General features: G+C 42.3%; 1 long non-coding RNA gene across 1 annotated transcript in view; it reads left to right on the forward strand.

Moving 5' to 3' along the window:
• The window catches only part of LOC110264666, a 12,340-nt gene extending 11,073 nt beyond the window's left edge, over positions 1-1,267 (forward strand). The window contains exon 3 of the long non-coding RNA XR_002350843.1: positions 1,257-1,267. This is a non-coding gene — a long non-coding RNA (uncharacterized LOC110264666). The remainder of the gene's footprint in view (positions 1-1,256) is intronic.

Here is an 8,356-nt window from a genome sequence, read left to right on the forward strand (position 1 = left end):
ATTGTCCAAGCTAAAGAGAGTAAGGTCAACCTCAGGAGCAAGAACTTGAACTTGCTCTTTTAAATTATCATAGGCAGCGTTCACGCTGCCGACGAGGTGACCTTGGAGCTCGGAATAGTCTACTCGGGCAGACTCCAGCTCCTCCCTCAGACGCACCACCTCCCGATAAGATGTAACGTAACTGTCCTTATGCCTCAATGTCGTGTCCTCAGCCAACCGCACAGAAGCCGCCAGAGCAAGGGAACTCGCCTTTTTGCTCTCCAGATCCTTCTCCAACTTGGCTACCTTTACCTCAAGCTCTTCCTTCAGGCCCTTCATCCGGTCGAACTCCTGTTTAGCCTCCTCCATATATTCTTTGGTGGCATGGAGAGGAAGATTCTGAGCAGTTCGGTACAGGGCAGCCCCATATATGCCATTTTAACACTGTTTCGGGTCATAAAATCCAGATGGCGAAGGATTGATACATCATCCATGGGGAGGGCACTGGAGGGACCGATTTGCTGATCTACGAACTCGATTGCATTAAAATCAGGGGCGTCAAGGTTAAAGGCCTCAATTGTTTTTTGTTTCTTGTTGGGAAGAGCACCAGAAGTAGTGGCAGAAGTCTGTGGAGGATCAGTCAGACGAACTCGAGGAGTGGGGATCACCTTCCTCGGCCCAGGAGAACTCGGCACGGGCGGCTTCAATGGAACTTGCGAAGATCCCTCTCCGGCCGCCTTGGCCGAGATGTTTTGAGCAGAAGCAGCCTTCTTCGCCTTCTTGTAGGCCTTCATGGAATCATTATTTTTCGACATCTCTGAAAATACAAAATCAACCATAATGATGAGTTACAACCTAGGAGAAGCAAAACTAAGAAACAAGTATAGAAACAAGTCAGACAATACCCAAAGCAGTTTGAACCAAAGATGGATCACTCAAAAATCTTTTTGTATCCAGATGGGGTGGTTCCCCCCACAAATCTTCAAGAACAACTATAAAAGCCCACTCAACCTCATTAAGCATCTCCCATGTAAAACGAGGCACTCTCACATTCTTTTGCCACTCTAGAGGAAAAGCAGGCTCGTCATTCTCATCAAGAAAAAAGGGGCGGACCCCCTCAACAGCACGGACTCGGAAGAAATAATTCTTAAAATCCTTAAAAGACTCATCGTACATGGCAAAAACTTTATGCCCTGGGCCGACCTGAAAAAAACCCAGGAAGCTTTCTTTTTGGAAGAACCTCCAGGCTTGGCCGAGACAAAAAGATAGAGGAAAAGAGTTTGAGAAGGTGTTGTGCCTAACTCTTGGAAAAGCAGTTGAAATATCTTGATGAAACCCAGGAATTCAGATGAAGCTGGGATGGAGCAATGTTACATGACCACAACAAGTCAGTCTCGAAAGTAGTAAAAGGAAAAGTAACGTCCAACTGGCTGAAGAAATATTCATAGGCATAGAAGAAGGGACGCTCCCCCTCGACGGAAGTAGGAAAACAAGCCCTCTCATCAGAGTCAGGAGCTACAAGCTCATAATCCCTCTCCCGAGCACTGTTACCACCAATCCTATGACGTTTCCTCAGCTCTACACAAAATTCAGCGTCAACGACAAAGACACACATTAGGACAAGGGAGTCTAGCCAATCGGACATCCCCTCGGGAACTTTGGAATACATCTCTACAATGTTATTGCGAGAAGACATGAGGCCAACTAATCCTACAAAAAGAAAAGAAGATTGGATTACTAAAAAAAATCTCGGAGGAGGGGCAAAGCAACTCAACTAAAATGATACAGACGAACAAACAGGAAAGGAAAACCCTAAGACTCAAACCAAAGTCCTGGGGCATCCTTTGGAGGTAGTGGCAAAGCAAGGTTTTAGGAAAAATCTACAGCTTACGTCCCGGCATTTCCCTAACGAGAAAAGAAGATTTCAAGTAAACAAACGTTTTGAAAAAGGGAAGTAAAAACACAAAAGTCATCCAAGCCACTATCTTTCTACAATCTATCAGCAAAAAGCATTGTCGACATCAAAAAGCCAAGCAGAAAATCGCCAAAGACACAACCTTTTTCAGAATCAAACAAAAACCATCATTGAAAGCACAAGCAGAAACGGTGATAACATGCAAAAGCCCTAAAAGCATCAAGCAACAGAGAAAGCAAAAAAGTTCATACGAAAGACGAAGAAACTCCCAGAACACACAATACAACAGCAATTAGGCGCAACAAAAATAGAAAGATCCAAACTTTCTCCAAGCAAAATCAAAATTTCACCACAAAACCAAAGCCAAAGCAACGAAAGAGAAAAGTAATTGCAAAATGGAACTAACCTGGAGAAATGAGAAGCTCCGGAAGAAGTAGAAAGGAAGGAATTGCTGGATCGCTGGAAGATACTGCAACGCAAGAAAAGACAGAGACAGAGAGAACGAATGAGTTATAAAGAAAAAGGAAGAAGAGAAATCGTTTTTCTGAAGAAGCAAAATTCAAAATAAAGCCAAGATAAACGGGGCAATTAATACCAATTAATGAAGGTATTAAACCCTCGCACGTTCCCTAGAACAAAGCGCTAATACAAAGCGCGCATTTTTAGAGAAAAACGTTCTACATTCAAAAAGTTCTACAAAGAAAGGAATCGACAAAAGTGCTCGAGTTCAGCTTCGCTATAAAAAGTTCAAAGTCAAAAAAACTCGACCTCAAAGCAGAAGACCGAGCTCAAGCAGGGGCACTGTTCATACCCTGGGTCGAGCTGTCCGACTCGGGATGTTTAGCGACATGGCGACCGACCTCTTCAAGTCCGACTATCCGATCTCTTCTTAAAGAGATCGGCCAAATCAACAGGAAAGCCCAGTAAAGGGCCCAAATAGAGGAACACGACCCAAATCCAAAGGCAATCCAAGCCTATAGAGATAAAGGCGGTTCCCTTGAAGATAAGTTGACTTCACCCAAAATAAGATAAGATAAGATATGATAACTAACTTATCTTATCAGAAAGGTCAGCCCATACTACTATAAATACACTAGAGCACCCAGGTATAACTCATACTCTGATTCTACTAAAAACCTATTTAATACCCATGCTAACTTAAGCATCGGAGTCTCTTGCAGGTACCCCCACCCTCCGGTGACGAAGGAATAGCAGTGCAGCTAGATCAATAAGTCGGACGCAATAGCTCTGGTCACCACTCACCGGCCGGACACGTCGGCACTGACTAGTACAAAAGATCTCGACCGAGATTGACCTCCAGTTTCAGGTAACCCTCGGAACAGATACCCACAGGAAGTCCCCAGTAAGTTCATCTCTGACTTTCTGTAGTTCTGTGACACTGTAGAGGCCAATAGAGTGGACCCTGACGTATCCAGACTAAAACTCTTTCCATTTGCTCTGAGTGCTCAAGCAAATGAATGGTGGCATATGGAACTCAGAGGAAGTGTGAACACCTGGGATAAGGTTGTTCACGAATTCCTAAACAAGTTCCCTCCATCACAGAGATTAACTAAGTTGGTGACAGATGTTCAGACCTTCAGGAAGAAGGAGAGCAAGTCTCTCCATGACGCTTGGGAGAGGTACAAGCTGATGTTCAGGAATTTCCCTCCCCATATGTTTTCAGGATGGGGCAAGACAATCATATTTTATGAAGCCATCTCTGAGATAGCCAGGAAGATCGTAGATCACTTTGCAGGCGGTCCTCTGTATTTTATAGAGACTCACGAAGAGGCAGATGAGCTCATTGAGATAGCTGCCGACAACCAGCACTTGTACTCCTGTGAGGAGATCCCAATTAGGACAGAAGTTCTAAACATGGAGACTGTAGCTGCACCCCATGCTGAGATTTATAATGCTCCTAGTGATATGAGTAGTAACTACCCTCAAGGAGACATTTACATCCACGACCAGTGGACACCTGAGTAGGGTAATATTTCTCTACTGAGTTGTTTGAGGAGGTACATCCCTATAGGGCCTTCACAGAAAGCTTAATGCTCTCTGGGAAAGAGACCTTAAAAGAAGGTGGAACAGTAGTCTTCACCAAGGAAGCCGAACCTCAGGAGCCTGCTACTGAGGGACTGAAGGCAATCAAGGACCAAGAGGATCTTGAGAATGCCAATGACTACGCCCCTACAGAAGAGAAGGAACCTCAAGTTGATTTTTCTCTTGGTGTGTGATAAACCACTATTTTATGGTTTATATTGTGTTTAATTGTGTGGTTTTATCATGATCCTTACCCACTTATTCATTAATTTAGCATGCATTTATATTTCCTTCCTGAAATAATTACATAACTGAAAACTGCTTCCTAGAGACTTTTAATTATGCATTTTAATTCTCCTTTATTCATTCGATGTCGTGATCTGTGTGTTAAGCGTTTCAGGCTTTATAGGGCATGAATGAGTTGGAGATTGGAAAGGAAGCTAGCAAAAATGAAAGGAACACAAGAAATTGAGGAGATAACCAGCGAGAAGTGACGCGGCCGCATGGCTCATGCGACCGCGCGAAAAAGGAGAAATCGCAGTGACGCGGCAGCGTGGCTCACGCGACCGCGCGGACTGGAAAAGCACGAGCGACGCCGAGGTATGGATGACGCGAACGCGTGGCGAGGAAAAGCGCGAATGACGCGTCCGCATGGATGACGCGATCGCGTGACATGCGCGATCTGCATAATCTGCAGGATTCGCTGGGGGCAATTTTGGAAAAAAACCAGAGAACATGCAAAAACAAAAGACAACATTCATTCTACATAGTTTTAGTTTTTAGATCTAGTTTTACTCCTCCGCTAGGTTTTTCTCTCTAGACATTGATAGTTCTTTGGATTTTATTTTCTCTAGCTTTTTGCATTGGGATATTGAGAAGAGTTATTACCTCATCAAGACTTCGTCATTCTAGTTCGTTTTCTTTACTTGGCTTACTCTTCCATGTTCTTTGCTTTGTTTAATTTTACCATTGGAATATTTTTAGGATTATTTAATATAAGGATCATTTTTTTTAATTGACTATTTTAATTTTTATTTACAATGTCTTTCTTTAATTCCTTTTCATATGCTATGAATTTTACCTTTACAATGAGTGAGTAGTTCCCTAACTTGATGGGGAGTTGATTGAAAGGAACCCTTGAGTTGGAAGGTTCAAGAGAAAGATTGTAATTGGGTTATTGTTGGTTTGCTCTCTAATTCTTGACACCAATCCTCCTAATAGTGGATTGGGACTTGTGGATAGAACAGTATTCCAACTTGTTTTACCTTCCCTTACTTAGTAAAGGATAACTAAACGAAATAACTCTCAATTGTCAATTAATCTTAAGAGTGTTCCATCAAGAATAGGGATTCCATGTAATCAACTCCCAGTCAAGGCTTTTATTTACATTATTCAATTTCATCAGTTTAATTTCCTGTTTACTCAACTCAAACCTTTTCGAAAACATCTAATTAATAAAATAGCACCCTTTCCTACAACTCGTTAGGAGACGACCTGGGATTCATACTCCCAGTATTTTAAATTTTAATTTTCTGTGACACCTTTCTAAATTGAGCGGTGGATTTCTAGCGAGTTAAGAACTATACTTGCAATGCATATATTCTAATAATTTTTAATTCACCAATTTCTGCCCGCATCAATTTTTGGCGCCGTTGCCGGGGAGTTGCAATAGAGTGCTAAAGTTATTAATTAGAATTTATTTATTTGCATTTTATTTTATTTTGCTACTATGAGCTGTATGTTTCTTTCGCTAGATGACACGTTCACTTCCTGATCCACGCTTGCCAGTATTCAATCCTGAGATTGAAAGAACCATCTCACGAATAAGGCAAGCTCGGCGTCGATTAGTCCTCTCTGAGGGCGGATTTGAAACGCCATCTGAGGATGAAACCAGCCCCCGTTCTACTAATTCGGTTGATTTACGTACAGGTAACATGGTGGTAGCCAGAAGAGTTACCATCCAGGAGGAAGGAGCCCCTGATTTTACAATGCAACCGTTTCAAGCGCATCACCCAGCGGTGGCTACAGATTTCGAAATAAAGACCGCACTGCTCAATTTGATGCCCAAGTTTCATGGCTTACCTACTCAAGAGCCTATCAAGCACCTGAGAGATGGTACAGATGAAACTTCAATTCTGCTGAAAGCTTTCCCGTTTTCTCTTGAGGGAAAAGCAAGAGAGTGGTACTACACTCAACCCCTAACAATTGTATCCAACTGGGATACGCTCAGAAAAGAGTTTTTGGAGAAATTCTTTCCATCTGAAGTTACTGATAAACCGAGGAAAGACATTTCCACAATTGTTCAAGATGACAATGAGACTCTCTTTGAATACTGGGAGCGCTTCAATAGTCTTCTGGAAGCATGCCCCCACCACATGATCGACAAGATAGTTTTACTCAGCTACATCACACAGGGTATGAGGCCCCAAGATAAGACCACATTGGAAAGTGCTAGCAATGGGTCTATGAAGAAGTACAAGACCGCTGATAAGGCATGGCAATTAATCAGCGACCTAGCTGAATCTACTAGGAACCACAGACAGAAGCAAGGCCATTCAAAAGTCGTTGCAGAAGTATCCTCTAGCAGAGAGACTGCTGCTCTAACTCAGAGTATCTGTGAAATGACCAACTTGCTGAAGCAAATGGAATTGAATCAACAACAAGTTCAACAAGCTCAACCTCCTTCACCACAGCAAAACCAACAGTTAGTCCCACAGAGAATTTGCGGAATTTTTGCTGATTATAGCCATTATACTGATGAATGCCCGCAACTCCAACAGGAAGACAACATGGTGGCATCAACTCATAACTTCTACGACCGCCCCAACCAAGGGTACAATCAAGGTGGAAATAATAACCATGGATGGCAGGACAATTCTAACCAGAATTGGAGGGACAACAATAACAGAGGAGGCAGAGATAATCAGAGAAATCAGAGGTGGAATAATAACAACAATAGGCAGCAGAACCAACCTTACAGAGCACCTCACTTGAGGCAGTCCCAAGGACCACAGAATACCCAACAGCAGACCTCTTAATTTACTCACCCTTCTTCGTCTCCTAATGAAGAGTTACTAAAATTTTTTGAGCGAAGTCAACAGACCATGGAAAATAACATTAATGCCAGTCTGAATGGTATGACCGCTACTTTGCAAGCTCTTGTCTCACAGATTGGATCAATGCAAAATTCCAATAACCAACCTTCAAGTTCCACTGGAATTCCCTCTCAACCATTACCCAATCCGAAGGGGGGCATTAATGCCATCACCCTATGGTCCGGAACCACACTACAGGAGAGGAATCAGGAGGAGCCAAGCCCACCAGAGCACGCCTCAGCTGAAGAGGTCGTAGAAATAGAAGATGTTGAAGAGGAAGAGGACATACAGGACATAACTGAAAAAGAAGAAGCCCAACCACAGGAGGAAGTACCAAGAGGCGCAAACACTGCAGAAAACACCACTCCCATTCCATTTTCACAACTTTCAAGGAAGCCCAGGAAGCAGCTGGAACCCGATCCTAAAATGGTAGAAATATTCAAAAAGGTTGAGGTAACCGTTCCTATTTTTGATGTTATTCAACAAGTACCTAAATATGTAAAGTTTCTAAAAGATTTATGTATACATAAGGACAAAATTCATGAATTAGAAACTATTCCTTTAGGTAATTCCATATCTGCTTTAATGGGAGGATTACCTGAGAAGTGTAGTGACCCAGGTCCTTGTATAGTTAGTTGTACTATTAGTGGAGTAGTAATTTATGATTGCATGTGTGATTTAGGAGCCTGTGTTAGTATAATGCCTTTGTCTATATATGATATTTTGAGGCTCCCTCCCTTAAAAAGGTCGGCAGCTCGTTTTGTGTTAGCAGATAAAAGCATTATTACAGTGGCTGGAGTTGCTGAAGATGTTTTAGTGAACATTAAAGGGCTTACATTTCCCACTGATTTTTATATCTTGGAGATGCCCCATAATGACTCAGATAAGCCATCATCAATCCTACTTGGAAGACCATTCCTGAAGATATCAAAATTCAAATTGGATGCTTTTTCAGGAACATACTCTTTTGAAATAAATGGCGAATAGTAATCTTCAATCTGAATGGAGTCATAAACAACCCTCCAAAAAATCATTCTATCTTCCAGTGTGATGTCATAAATGAAACTGTAGCTACAGTTCACAAGGAAGAATTAGAAGAGAGGCACACTGGACAAGGTCCAAGTGTGGGGATCCTCTTGATTGACAATGAGGGCACTTCGGTATTTTCACAAGTTCCAGACAATCCAGAGCATGCCCATGATCAGAAGTTGGAATTAAAACCTCTTCCTCCACACCTCAAATATGCTTATCTTGAAGATGAGCAGAAGTTTCCAGTTATCATTGCAAGGGAACTTACTTCTCAACAAGAAGAGCAGCTACTTGA

Source organism: Arachis ipaensis, chromosome B07 (assembly GCF_000816755.2).
Source record: "Arachis ipaensis cultivar K30076 chromosome B07, Araip1.1, whole genome shotgun sequence".
Classification (NCBI taxonomy): domain Eukaryota; kingdom Viridiplantae; phylum Streptophyta; class Magnoliopsida; order Fabales; family Fabaceae; genus Arachis; species Arachis ipaensis.